Genomic DNA, 15352 nt, shown 5'->3' on the forward strand with positions numbered 1-15352 from the left:
TGCAGTGTAGTGAAGTTCGTGCGGTTTGCTGCGCTAGAGGTTTGTGGTGGTGTTTGGTTTGGAGTTTGAGAGGTGTATGCAGAGAAGGAAATTGTTAATGGTATTCGTTAGTCATCTCTATCCTGGACTGAACCGGTTGGGCTTGTGTAATCTTACACGACGGGATGCTTGTACACCCTGAGCCTCAGGAGGTACGTGCCCGTTTTGCATTTGAGGCCGTTTGAGGATATAGCTGTCCCCTCCGCCTATATGCAACTAACGGCGCTCCTTCACGAAGGATGGTATTTTCTCTGCCTCAGAACTGTCTGACCCTTAGCTCATGAGCCGCAGCGAACAGATAACCTTGGTTGGAATGTCTCCCTGCTAGAACATGATATCTTCCCCTGTGCCAGTGCCCGTGTTCCCCATAACAGAAAACTGTCTCTGCAGCCTGTGCTAGAATACTAATGTTTAGACTGACTGAAGGTACATGCATAGCTGTCAATTACTGAACCCTAGCTTGTGCGTCATGTATTAGGGCGGGCCGAAAGATATTGTAAAGGATTACGTGTATATATACGACTGCTTTGGTCCTGCTCGCTCTCTCTCATCTCACGGTGTCTGGGAACACACTTCATGAGGCGTTGAGACCCAGAAGGCCGACTGAGATACTTTATGAATAAACCAGACTTGTTTGGAATTTGAACCTCATGACTGGCGTGTCATTTAGTATATGGTTATTGCGTCTTTTTTCCATATATGGTCTAACAACCTGGCACAACATGAAGCCCTCAGGTCGCCTCCTGGCAGGGGCAGGGGCAGGTCCCCGGCTCCCTGGGCGACGCATTTCGGCTTCAGTGGAACGGCATGAGGGCTTACGTCTTTCTGCCCACACCGCTAATTCACAGAGTGATTTGCAAGATCAAGGAGTCTCGCCAACTCAACATCATTCTAATAGCTCAATGGTGGCCGACAAGGCCATGGTTTTCGGAGCTGCTCAGCCTCTCAGAGAGGCGTCCAATTCACCTTCCGATGGGCCCAGCACATCTTCTGGCACAGCAGAGGGACAGGGTCATCCACCCAGCATCACAGAAACTAGCCCTCACAGCGTGGTACCTGAGCAGGTAACGCTGCAGCACCTCAGCCTCTCCCAGGCTAATCTAGAAGTCATATTGTGTGCAAGGAGCAAGGCTACCAGGGCCCAGTATAAAAGTAAATGGACCAGATTCTGCCACTGGGCAGACTCCAAGGCAATCAACCCCTTGGCATGTACCTTGGGCGACATGCTCTCCTTCTCTGCGCTCCTTGCCAACTCCGATGTGCAGGTGGACACCTGCCGTACATACCTTGCAGCTATCGGAGCTTACAGGAACTCGGAGGGGACCTTCTCCTCCTACAATCGTATCGTCAAGAAGAATTTGATGGGGCATTCAAGGCTCTACCCGCCCGTCAAGAGGCCACACCCCGTGTGGGACCTCAACATGGTCTTGGGCAATCTGGCACACAAACCGTTTGAGCCAATGGCGTCCGCGGGCATCAGGCTGGTCACCATCAAGACGGCCTTGGTAGTCGGCCTCACCTTGGCGCGTAGTCAGCGAAATGCAGGCGCTGGTCGCCTCGGAACCGTATACTACTTTTCACAGGGACAAAGTAGTCCTGCAGACACACCCAGTATTTCTGCTTTCCACTTGAACAAGGAAATAGTCCTTCCTAAGTTCTTTGCCAATCCTAAGGACGAAGCACAGACTGCCTGGATGTCAGTCGTGCCCAATGAAATTCTACTTGGACAGGACCAAGGGCTTCTGCAAATCGTGCGCCCCGTTTGTCACTTTTGGAGGCACGAGACCAGGCTATCAGGCCTCCAAGGCCTCCATATCCCGCTGGATGATCTCGGCCATCAAGGAAGCGTACGAGGGCCAGCACAAGCTGCTTCTGGCAAACATGCACGCCCACGCAGTCAGGGCCAAGGCAACGGCCATCGTATTCCAGCGATATGTCCCTTGGCAAGTCATAAGCAGGGCGGCCACTTGGGCCACTCGCTCAGCTTTCTGCAAACATTACTGTTAGGATGCAGGCTCTAGGTCTGGTGTGGCTTTCGGATAGGCGGTTCTCAGGAACCTATTTGCTTAAGGAGGCTCTCCTCTCCACCCTGGGGCTACATTCAGTTGTAATCGCCTATGCGGAAGAAAGGGGACGCGACGTAACAGTAATTATAAGTTACTCACCGTAGTGACTAACATACTCTTAGTCCCCTCTACTCCATACGTCCCACCATCCTCCCCCCTAATAATACTGGTGTCATTAGGCAATGTTAAATCTATTGTCAACGCGTCAATGGGGACTGAGGTGTGGCGCCAGAGGGCAGAGTCGGGCAGTGCATCCTCGCTGGGCCGCAACCCTGTATGCCTCTAAATTTAAAGGGGAAGAAAGGTTCTGTCTCCCGTCCCTTGGAAGGGACGCCCATGCAGTATGGAGGAAAGGGGACGAAGGACTAAGAGTACGTTAGTCACTACGGTGAGTAACTTCTAATTTTCACACATTTCCACTTTGATTTCACATATTCCTTCCTTCCTTCCTTCCTTCCTTCCTTCCTTCCTTCCTTCCTTCCTTCCTTCCTTCCTTCCTTCCACCTTCGTCGATATTCCATGAATGGTTGATTGATTTTATGTCTTATTTAGACATCCCAAACCTGAACCCTCCTACTCTACAGGCAGGGCTTTTGTCAGGGACTGTTACTTTGAAATCACAGGCGCATTCAGGCTCTTTCCTTCAAAAAGATATTTTGGCTGATGCCGGGGAAGTGTGGGGACAACCACACACGAGCCAACACATAAACAGAAAATGTAGACGCTTGCTACAGGCTTCAAGTGTCTGAGAAAATTCCACCATTCGAATGGATTGTGTCCTCCCACGTATTCCTCATCTTAGATATATCCTTACCTTCAGCTTGCTGCTTGGGAATTTTATTTTTTTCTTCTCTCCACCAGAGGGCTCCCCTCTCGAGGCCGCGGCATCTGTCGAGCACCGACGTCATCCACTGTATAAGAGCCTCGAGCGCGCCCGTTGGCTTCAGTTCAGTTTTTCCGTTTGCTTCAGATCGTTTCAAACGGCGCTTCAGTCTTTCGTGAAAAGAAAAGCAATGTCGTCTTCATCGAACCCTTCCACACCGAAGACAGGATTTAAAAAATGTCTAAAATGGGGAAAGAAAATGTCTTTGACTGATCCACACAAGAATTGTCTTTGGTGCCTCAGCTCCGACCACCGAATTGAAGACTGTGGTTCGTGCCAGTCGATGACCCATAAGGCCTTAAAAGAACACGGAGGTAAACTGGTGATGGGGGAGGGCTCATCGAAGTCTACTTCGAAGGGGAAAGACTCGGCCGAGTCTTCGAAAAAATATCGTAAAAAACATAGGACGAGGAGTAGATCGAGAAAGTCTTCTTCGTCATCCAAGAAGACAAAGTAAAGACATCGATCTTCCTCTTCTTCCTCTACGTCTTCGGAGGAGGTGATAGCATGCCCATCAAAGCATGACTCCCTGAGTAAATGGGAAGCCTTTCGAATTTCCGTGCTAAAGAATTTTGAGAACGTGGCTCAGACCCCCTCAAAAAAGGCTAAAGAAGACCATGCCCTGCTCACGGAAAAACGTGACAGAGGAAGGTCCAAAACAAGAAAAGCTGACAAAAAGTCGTGTCATCTAGGGACTCTTCCTGATCACCTTGTGAAAAAGACCTTCCGGTGCATAAATCGAAGGTAGAGGGAAACAAAATGGCGTTGAAACATCATACGCCATCGAAGTCGGCATCAACGCAATCGACGATTCGAAGGAATTTACATCGAGTTCACTGTCAAATACAAAGGGATACAGGGGACTCGACCCCCTCTCTCGAACCACAGAAGCCGAATAGATTGACCCTCCCACTGTGGTTGGCACGGGCGCCTGAAGTGAGAATACACAGGGAACCACGTGGCAGCCAATGGGGGGGAAGAAGGAGTTAGGGAAAAGGGGTGGAATGACATAGGAAAGAAGGGGAAGACATAACATGCAAATACATAAGCATAAAAACCATTACTCCTGTACCTGTATCCTTAATACTGAAACCTGACCTACCCTCCTAATACCAAAGGACTGTACCTATTGCATGCCCATCTTGATGAGAGGTGTAACTCCTAAGAACATAACCTACCCATGGGCTTTCTCCCACAAGACATCACATATGCAAATATAACATTGTGTTAGATGCTCCTACAGAACATACTACAACAAACATGTGCGTGTCTTCCTAGGTTAGCATAGCATAGCAACAATAATGATGGCACAAACAAAAAGGGAGTTTTTCCTTACATTATGCACAAGACTCATGGCCCACTGGGCACATTGAAGCGACAAACACATATGGTTAACAGAACATATAAAATAATGTGCCCCTGTTCAGAGGTTAAATGTGTTATTGCCCAAAAGAACTTAACTAAAGGCGTGCTTCATACTCTCTGAAACACTTCATGACCAAACATAATAACGGCAGGATGGATTTGTCGGCGTATTTGAGTCAAGAAACTACACACAGCTTCAAGTTCATATCAAGAGAAAACAGCAGCGTCGCATACAATGCCTACGCTGAGGCATACAACAAAGGAATTTCACTTATCTGTTGGTCCGGGCGCCTCACCAGGACTCCCGGACCCTGAAGACTGGAGCAGAACGAAGCAGAGAACTGCTTATTCATCACCGCAGCGGCCCAGGCTCCTTGAAAATGCACGCGCGCTGCCTGCCCATGCTCACCGCCGCGGCCCAGAATGATGAGCAACAGACCTCCGGCGTTCCAGGCTCCCCAGCTCCTCACGTCCTTCCGCGGCGCCACCCGTGCTGATAATCAGGAATTATCTGCACCGGAGCGCGGGCAGCGGCGGACTAAAGAGGGTTCCTATTGACCCAGCTGGCGATCCGCGCGAAACCCAAGGACTACCAACAGTCCCCCAGCATGCTGGGAAGTGTAGTCTATTCCATGTAAAGCCTATTTCCTGAAGACAGACCACCTCTTTTTGCCCCAAACAGTATTTCTGACATTTACGATTGATAACTTCGAAAGCTCCTTTGACAGTTTCCACAACTCCCTCGACGATTACCTCGAGGTCATCGAAGGTTCCCTCGACGTCATCGATGGCTGTGGTAACCGCATCAACGCCATTGACCATTTCGTTGACGCCCAAGCCTTTAATAAGGGAAAAACCTACATTACCAGAAAGTTTTTCAACCTGAGAGTAGACATGATTTTTTTAGGACCATGTCATCTATCTATGAGGGAGAATCATCAGAAGAGGAAGAAGTCACCTCTGCTGGTGTTAAATTGGGCACAAGATCTGTTCCAGAAGAATTAATTAATCCTCAGTCAAAAATTCAAGATTTACAAGAATGTCTGCAAACAGCAAGTGGTCTGGAGATTTCTCCAGAGTACGAATTTGATAAGCCAGACCCATCAGAGCAGGCTGATGCGGGTTACAGAAAACCTATGAATGGAGTTTCAGAATATATGGGGTGGGGTAGAAATTCACCAGTCTGTCAGGATGATGACATGACTGATATTCTATCAGGAACACCTCATCAAGACCCCATTCTTCCATTTCATATTGCCTTGCAAAGAAGGGTTAATTCTTCATGGGAACACCCTGAAGCCATCCCGGCAGTAAATAAAAAATGTGTGTCTAAATCTAAATATAGACCCTGCAATTCTGATCCAGAATACCTTAGCAAACACCCAACTCCAAAAAGTCTGGTAGTACAAGCAGCCACTTCCACAAGAAATGCTGCATACCCTACAATACCTCCAGATAGGGATGATAAAAAGGTGGATGCATGGTCTAGAAAGATTTTTACATCAGGGAGTATGGCTTTGAAGTCTACTAATGTAACCTGTACCTTGGCAAGGTTCACATATACCCTGTGGGACTGCATGTCAGCGGCAGCTGAACACATCCGAGAAGGTGAAGAGCGTGATGGCTTTCTAGCCATAATAAGGGATGTAAAGGAGGGTTTGGGAGAATGCCTTCAAGAAGGTTTGGACACAGCTGACAGTATCAGTAGGTCCATGGCAACTAGCACGGTGCTATGTAGATTTGCGTGGCTAAGAAAATCTGGTTTTGCACGGGATGTGCAATCCAGGCTTCTTAATATGCCTTTTGACGGCTCGAGGTTGTTTGGCAGCAAAGCGGATGAAAATTTGGAGAAGCTGCAGACCTCCAAAGCGGCCGCTAAATCTCTCAGTGCCGCTATAAGACCACCTCAGCAAAGCCCCTACACAGGCTCATCTTCCTGGAGGGGTCGTCCTTTTCGTTATTATTCCTCAGTTGGAAAAGGAAGAGGACAGGCCAGTCAGAGAGGTCAAAGAAAATGTCCTCGAGTGTGAGGAAAAGGTGCTAGATCTGCCCCAGCAGCCGCATCTGTCCCTTCAGCTGCTGCTGCCGCAAATCCACTCTAAGGTTTTGATCCACAAGACCCCAGTGGGAGGCAGGATCTCACAGCATCTAGAAGAATGGTGGGGTGATACTCCAGATGCTTGGGCACTGGAAACAGTATCCCAAGGTTACTGCCTTCCTTTTCTAAAGAAACCTCAGAATCACCCGCTGGGATACAACTCTGTCAAACATCCGGATTCGGATCCGCTCCTGTTGTAGGAAGTCTTAACCCTGCTACAGAAAGGTGCAATAGAACATGTACCTGTAGGGGAGAGGAACAAGGGTTGGTATTCCCCATATTTCCTCATCCCAAAGAAAGACGGAGGACTGAGACCTATCTTGGACTTGAGGAACGTGAACAAATTCCTAAGGAAGGACAAGTTCAAGATGGTCACACTTTCTCAGATCCTTCAGGCTCTCCAACTCCAGGATTGGTTGGTATCATTGGAACTTCAGGATGCTTACTTTCATGTGCCAATCCATGTCAAACACAGAAAGTACCTGAGGTTTGCAATTGGCAATTCTCACTATCAGTTTCAAGTTCTGCCATTCGGGTTGACCTCCGCCCCAAGAGTTTTCACCAAGTTGATGGCGGCGGTGGCAGCGAGTCTCAGGAGAAGGGGGTTTCATGTCTACCCCTATCTGGACGATTGGATGATCCAGGCACGTTCTCCAGAACAAGCCCAGGATCATCTGTTCAAGACTTGTCACTTCCTTCACAAACTAGGGTTTTCTCTGAATTTAAAGAAGTCAAACATGATACCATCACAAAAACTCCAGTTTATTGGAGCAGTCCTGGATACTTGCTCGGGCAAGGCCTCGCCTCCCGAAGAGAGAGCTCACCACATTCTGCAGATGGTAACAAAATTCCAGAATGCACAGTATCTTCCGGCCTTCGATTTTTCTCAGGTTGCTCGGTCTGATGGCATCCTGCATTTTTCTGGTGCCAAAAGCCAGATTGAGATTTAGATCCCTTCAATGGGCTCTCAGGACTCGATGGTCCCAATTTGCAGGGGAAATGTCAGATCTTTTGCAGGTTCCAGCCAAGGTAGCACAGGATCTACAATGATGGGCTTGCAGGGAACATATCCTCAAGGGAGAATCTTTTGGCAACCATGGCCGGAGATAACGGTAGTAACCGACACCTCACTCACGGGGTGGGGAGCTCACACCAGTGGGTTGAGAATCTGCGATCGCTGGTCTCCATCGGAGTCCAAACTACACATCAACCTTTTAGAGCTGAGGGCGATCAGACTAGCGCTGAAAGCCTTTCTGCCCTCTGTATGGGGAAAGAATGTCCTGATAATGACGGACAACACGGTGGCCATGTACTATCTCAACAAAAAAGGAGGAGTGGGGTCACTACCACTGTGCAGAGAGGCGATGCAGCTCTGGTTCTGGGCAATACAAGAAGGGATCTCTCTATCAGCAATTCATCTAGCCGGAGAGCAAAACACAGCTGCGGATGCTCTGAGCAGGCAGAGCACAGTCCACGAGTGGGAGCTAGCTCATGAAGTCACTCAAGAGATCTTCGCCCTCAAGTGGATCTGTTTGCGACCGGTACCAACCGGAAGTGCGAACTGTATTGCTCAAGGGAATTTCCCCGAGAGGAGCTCTAGGGGACGCGTTTGTGGTGGACTGGGAGTTTCCATTTCTGTACGCATTCCCTCCAGTCCTTGTGATCCCTCAAGTAATAAGGAGGTTGAGAAAGTTCAGGAAAACCATGATCCTAATTGCCCCATATTGGGCCAGGAGAACGTGTTACCCAGACCTTTTGGACATGTCCATCTGCCCTCCAATAAGTCTTCCAAGAAGAGAGGGTCTTCTCTCGAGAGGAAGGTCATGTTCTCCATCCGGAGGTCAACACACTCAACCTTCACGCATGGCTTCTGAGTGGTTGACATACAAGGATTGGGACCTTCCAGATGACCTAATGGAGATTTTGCTTTCGGCCAGAAGGCCAGCAACCAAATCCCTGTATCAGTGTCGTTGGAACAAGTTCAGTAACTGGTGCAGAGAAAAGAATGTGGACCCATTTCAATGTAATATCCCCACAATTTTATCTTTCCTATTACATTTAGCTAATCTGGGGCTCCAGGTTGGTACGATAAAGGGATACTTAGCAGCGCTATCCATTTTCAAATGCTCTTCAGAGGAAGAATCTTACTTCAAGATACCTTTTTTAATAATTAAATTCTTAAAAGGTCTAAATAATGTGTTTCCACCAATACCTTTTCAAGTTCCAGTGTGGGATTTGAACTTAGCTATGAAATTCCTCACATGCATTCCATTTGAGCCTTTACACTGTTGTCCGTTAAGGCTCCTTACTTTGAAAACAATACTTCTTGTAGCATTGACATCAGCCCGCAGAGTAAGTGAGTTGCAGGCGCTTTCTAGCGGTCCTCCTCACACTATAAACTATCTTTTTTGCCAAAACTTGTTTCAGATTTTCATCTGTCACAGAAAATAACTTTGCCTACTTTTTACCCTTCTCCTCATGCAAGCAAAGAAGAGGAGCGGCTACATAGACTAGATCCCAGAAGAGCTCTTAGTTTCTACATTTCAAGATTGGCGAAAGTGCGTCAGTGTGATTAACTTTTTGTGGGATACACTGGCCACAAACCTGGACTGGCTGTAACTAAACAAACATTATCTAGATGGATCATTTTGGCTATAACAGAATGCTATAGATTGGCTGGAAAAGAACCACCTGATGGACTGAGAGCCCCTTCCACCAGGGGCATGGCAACTTCAACAGCACTAAAAAGGGATGTCCCTGTACAAGATATTTGTGCAGCAGCCACATGGTCATCCATGCATACCTTTATAAAACGTTACGCTCTGGACTCTGTACACGATTAGAAAAATTCTGTACTCCCACCTCCGAGACAAAACTGCTTTGGGAGTCTATCTAAGATGAGGAATACGTGGGAGGACACAATCCATTCAAAGAACAAGTTACTTATTAACGGTAACGTTCTTTCGATTGGATGTTCCTCCCACGTATTCCTCATCGACCCTCCCAACCAACCCCACAGTACAGTTTATGTGAATTACACTCTAAATTCTTTTAAGGCTTGGGTCAAAAGAGGCAGGCCATTCATTAAAATCCATGGGCTACAATATACAAAAAAAAAGAACTGAAGCCAACGGGCACGCCCAATGCTCTTATACAGTGGATGACATTGGTGCTCAACGGATGCCGCCGAGGGACATCGACGTTGCGGCCTCGAGAGGGGCGCCCTCTGGTGGAGAAGAACATTTTATTTCCGAAGCAGCAAGCTGAAGGTAAGGATATCTAAGATGAAGATAACGTGGGAGGAACATCCAATCAAAAGAACGTTACAGTTGGTAAGTACCTATCTTTCTCAGTCTTTGGCATTGCCCTCCTTGGCATCACAGGTCTTGTTAAAGGAGCATACGCGTTTGGAAAGAACATCTTTGCAAATGCGGCCCTCCAACTCCGTCCAGCAAATACTGAAGCAGTTCTGGCTTTGGCCATCCTAAAACTGTGGAAGGAGTTTTGGCATTCGAGCAGTTTATTCCCCCAAGACAAGCTTGACCATTTCAAGACCAGTCTGTCAGACGCCAGAGTTCTGGCTCAAGACCTGTTGGAAGTGGCGGTACATCATGATAGACATCAATGTCACCTGCCAAGCGTGGCTTCACTCAATCAAGTTTACAAAGTAGGTCCAAGAGAAGGTTCCGTATCTTCCCTTCAAAGGTAAAGTACTCTTCCACAGCTCTAGCGATAAGTTGGCAAAAACCAAAGCAAAATCGCTGTCCGTCCTCGCAAAGCCTCCAGCAGCGAGTACCCCCCAAAAGATGGACTTTCATTCCAGATCCTTTGCAGGATATTGGGAGGGGTTTCAAGATTGGAAGTCATGTCAACCAGACCGCTCCCCTAGTGGCCTTCGACGCAAGCAGCAGAGAATGAGTGGTCAAGCTTTTTTTCTCCCACTCGGTATCCTCCACCTCAGGGACCAATACTACCTCTTCAGACAAAAATCCCAAATGATGGTTTGGAATGGTCCCACCTGACTCCGGTAGGAGGGACACATCTCTCTACATCTGGATTCTTGGCAGATCATCACGAAGGATTCTTGGGTTCTGTCGGTAACCAGTTTGGGTTTCTGCCTTCCTTTCCCACCAGTTCCTCCTTCCCGTCGTCCTCTACAACAGATGGGATCTCCCTCTCTCCATTTGGAGGTTCAGAAAGGGCATTATAACTAGTCCTTCTGGTGGAAGAGGGCGGGGGCTTCTACTCGCGCATTGTTTACAGTGGGTCTGTGCACTATTTTTAGACTAGTCAGAATTCAATCTCCACATTCCCCAGCAAAGATTTAAAATGATCAAGCTGACACAGATCAGCTCAACACAGATCCGCTCGTCTCTTGTAAAAGATGATTGGCTCTGTGTAATGGATATTCAGGGTGCATACCTTCATATACCAATATGGCCCCAGCACCTCAAATACCATCATTCTTTCAGTACCGGTTCCTCCACTTCGGACTGAGCTTGGCACCAAGAGTCTTCACAAAGATGATGGCAGCATTTCTTTGACTTCAGGAGTTCACATCGATCCTTATTTGGACGACTGGCTCCTCAGATGTCGCTGCCCTCCGAAAGCAGCCCCTCAAATGTAAATTCTACTTCACCTTCTTTTCAAATTGGGACTGTCAGTAAACTGGAAGAAGTCTTCAATGGTCTCGAGATCGGATTTTCTTGGGCTTCCGATAGAACACAATGAGGGCCAAGGTCTTTCTAACAGACGACGGAATGAGGGATTTAGTCCATAGATGTTCCCTTTTCATGAATACCACTCGCAAGTCAGTATGATGGTTCCACAGGCTTCTGGGCTTAATGGCATCCTGCATTTTAGCCTTTCCTCCTGCAAGATTAAAAATTAGATGTACAGGATGGCACTCAAACAGAACTGGTCTCAGGCGACGGATCCGGACTATCAATTGATTCGGGTGACTTTGGAGATGATTCCAGATCTTAAATTGGTGGTTGGACTGCACCATTCTTTCGGAAGGAACCCCCTTTTTGGAACAGTCTCCTCAGATGATGTCGACAACTGATTCCTCCCTGCTCGACTAGGGGCTTCTCTGGCTCATCTGCAGGTGTTCGATCTCAGGTCTCCCTCGGACAGGGAACACCACATCCGCTAACAAGCAAGGGGGGACCACATCCCTTCTTCTGGTAGGCCTATCTGTACAGATATTGGAATGGGTGTGGTACAGAAGGAAATTGGCTTCATGCGGTACACATTCCTGGTCTGGAAAAAGCAGCAGCTAGTTCCATCAGCTGTTGGGCTTCTGCAAGCCACAGGTGGGAAAAAAACAATCCAGTTCTCTCCTATCTCTTCTTTGAGTGGGGGACCCTGAGCATAGATAGAACTGTTTGCAACACACACCAACAGAAATCATCTGCTATATGCTTCCATGGAGGTTCTTGGCCCAGGCTCCCTGAGAGATGCCCTAGAAATTTCCTGAGACAGACCGTTGTCGTTCACTTTCCATCCTCTGCCTTTGATTCATCACATCTTGTTGAAGCTGCGAGAGGCACAGAACTGCATGCTGGTATTTATAGAACATTGGTGACCTGCCAGGTTCTGGTTTTCGTAGCTAAACACGCTGTTGGTCTCTCCACCGACCAAGTTGCCTCCTGCACAAGAACGACCAACAGGTCTGGCATCCTGGATACTGGAGACGGCATGGCAGGCTGGAAGAAAATGGAGGCTAAACACTTGGTATGGATAAAGACCATTATGAAGACATCCATGAGAAATTCCAACCCACAAGGGAAGGAGATGGGAATAGTCTTGGGCAGGGGACAGCAGACCCGAGTGTTCAATGGAAGATTAGGAAACTTTCTAGACAGAAAGGGTGAGGGGCATAAAACCCAGGAGGGTCCTATTTCAGTGAGAGGTGTTCGTTGAGGTTGGGGCAAGTTCAGAATGACCAAAAGACCAGCTAGGAGTGTGCCGCAGATGGAGGAGTTGGAGCAGAGAACTGGTGTATTTGGAAAGAGTGAAGGTGAGGTTGGAATTCAGAAAGTGGTGCCAGTTTTGTATGTCTCTGTGCTTGCGAGTGAAGATGAGAGAGTGAGAAGAGGATTAAGTGAGGAGAGAAGGGGGAAGATTTGGAAGGAGGAGACAAGTAGAGCGAGGAGTGAGGTGAAGTAAGATCAGGAGCGAGCAGGGGAGCATTGGGATTAAGAAGCAGAATAATAGCTCAGTCAGTCAGACATGTTTATTCGAATTTAAAAAAAAAAATCTTCCAACGAGCAATTGATACACAAGTACATACAATCCATAAAAAATTCACAATTCCTAAAAACTAGTGCTTGGGGTAAAAATGAGACATACAGATAAATTGAACAATAGCAAGTTCACATTCATTACATCGTGGGATCCAATTTGAACAGGGGCAGAATAAAAGTCAATATGCGAGGTATGCGATGGTTCATAGTTTGCATTCATCCTCCTGGAGCCTGAGCAAATGTTTCCTAAAGTACAATGCTCTTTTTAGGAATATAAGCAATGCCCATGCTGTAAAAACGCAGTCAGCACTAAGTAAATAAGTGCAGCTTTATAATGGCGTATCTTGGTTTTCCTTAGGGCGGGTAGCAAAGTTGCCCTTCAGATGCCTGCGTAACCCGGGCAAAAGAACATAAAATGAGCTAGATCTTCCAGCTGTTCTCCACAAACCGGACAGCGGGCCACGTCTTTGGTTCCCTTCCACCTAGCTGAAGATGCTTGCAGGGGAAGGGAGTCAAAATGTGCCCTTGTGATAAGCCACCTATCCTTTTTATAAGGGCTCCATATTAAATAGGGTTGGATCCCCGAGGGCCTACTAATCATAGTTTGATATTCATCACATTTGTTGCCGTGTTCCCGAAGTGTTCTTTTCCTTACTTTGGCCTCTCGGACCACAGTTTTATAACTAGATGCCTCACTCTTAATTATGAGTGAGACTTGTGGGAAATGATCGCTAAGGTTGGCCTCCCCGAGAGCATTGGATATATATATGCAAGCAAAAGGAATTTTTTGCCAGCCCACTTTGCCCACCATGGTTCAAATAATAAAGTGGCACGGGGATGCAAATTCATTGGCCCACAATCGGATCCAAAATAAGATTGGAGCCAACGCCCAGAGATCCTCCCAGAACTCCATCCCCAGTTCTCTATGAATCGAGATGCACGCTGCAGAGTTCGGGAGCCCCAATAGCTGTCTGAAAAATTTATTTTTCTTTACTTGGATGTCCGCAATTCTTGTGAAGCCCCATATGGGGGCACCATACAGGGTGACGGCCAATGTTTGGGCACCATATATCTTAGTAATTACTTCTAAGGGTTGGCCCTTACATCTTAACATAAAACGAAAAATTCCCCCAATTTGTTGGCACATTTTGGCCGATTGTTTGTCCACATGGCTTCTACCGTTCAGGGCTTCAGAAAAGCTAAAGAGAGAGCAAGGTAGAGTGGCAGACACACTCATAGCCCCAATTGCCTTTGGTTCTAAATGTATTCTGAAGAAAAACATTTATTTATCCGGTCACAGGAGATATTGACAACTTTGATGCTCTACATCTTTTAAAAGCACAACAACCAGTCTAGCCAACTACAGACGTATTCTTTTCAAAATGTTGTGACGAAAGGAGAACTATACCTTTAAAGATTGTCGTGGGGTGGGTTGGAGGTTGTCTGTTAAGATTTTGTGCTTCCTAGTGTGGTTCTGCAGACCACCTTTTTTTTTTTTTTTAACACAATGTCAAACGGATCTAGTCTTAATGGTTTTGCAAACATTACATTTTCACTGAGGATCTGGGCCTAAAGATGGTATAGTGCTGGTAAGCTGTTTAACAAGGTGGTGGAATTGTGTGATCCAAAGATTGTTATAGCACCTTCTTAGCTTGCATCTGAAATGCCAGTAATATAAATGTATCTCCTGATCTTCTCTGTTTTGTGTGATCATGATTCAATACACGTTACACATTTTCTCAATCTGATTGCCAAACTTGCATGGCCTGACCTTATGAGATTTTTTTTTTTAACAAGATTTTCCAGTCCTACTTTTGAAGATTCCAATCCTTTATTAGAATGCACTTTGCTGTATTCAAGTTAAGCATGTTAAGAGTTTCTAAAGATTTTCCCATCTTCTTTTCTTTAAGGTTCTGTGTGCAGTCTCTGCAAGCTGATTGGTGTGTTCCTCCTTTCATGCAGTATCTCCATACTATCTCCTAATTCACTAAAGAGGACCTTTTTGGTTGTTTGTGTTTCCCTAAGGTAACACCTTTGGGTCAAGAAAAGCACCCCATTTCAGTTATTCTGGTGACCACCTGGTAAGTCCTTTCTTGATTTTAGGCTACAGGGAACATTGTTCCTCTGTGTTCTTAATTGAGTTCCAATCCTTTATTCAGGACAACATTTCATATGAAATGAGCGTGAGAAGGTCATTGTGTTTTTTGCTTAACAAGCACATAAAGCCTATTAGAATATTCAGTTGTACCAATGATTAATGCAGAAAGCCATAATGTTTCGAATATACCGCCTCAGAAAACCTGGTTGCTAAATAATGTAATGCAGGTACAGATTCATATTGTACATAGAATAATATACACAGCAATGCAGGAACGTGGTAGAAAATCTAGTTAAGACTGGTTTATTACTGTAATGCACCAATTGCTGTGATTGAATGTGAGAAATGTTGGTTCTTTATACTAAGTATCGTTTAAAATCTAAATATAGTACATAACATATAGAATATCCAATTGTATTCTTTTGGCCAAAAGGATTTTAAAGTGCCATCTCTTCAGATTGTCCAGTAAAGTGTCATTTGATTTTTGTTAGGTTAGTTTCATGTGTAAAACCATGTTTGATAGTTCTGAAGCACAAACAAAAGCCTTCATTGCAA

General features: G+C 46.4%; 1 protein-coding gene across 4 annotated transcripts in view; it reads left to right on the forward strand.

The window, feature by feature from the left end:
• Positions 1–15352, forward strand: part of KMT2E (lysine methyltransferase 2E (inactive)) — a 3564841-nt gene that overhangs the window by 29933 nt on the left and 3519556 nt on the right. For all 4 annotated transcript variants that reach the window (XM_069629119.1, XM_069629120.1, XM_069629118.1 and 1 more), the window contains exon 2: positions 14610–14780. The gene's annotated coding sequence lies outside the window, so the exon portion shown is untranslated. The remainder of the gene's footprint in view (positions 1–14609; positions 14781–15352) is intronic.

Source organism: Ambystoma mexicanum, chromosome 12 (assembly GCF_040938575.1).
Source record: "Ambystoma mexicanum isolate Mex_15411 chromosome 12, UKY_AmexF1_1, whole genome shotgun sequence".
NCBI lineage: Eukaryota > Metazoa > Chordata > Amphibia > Caudata > Ambystomatidae > Ambystoma > Ambystoma mexicanum.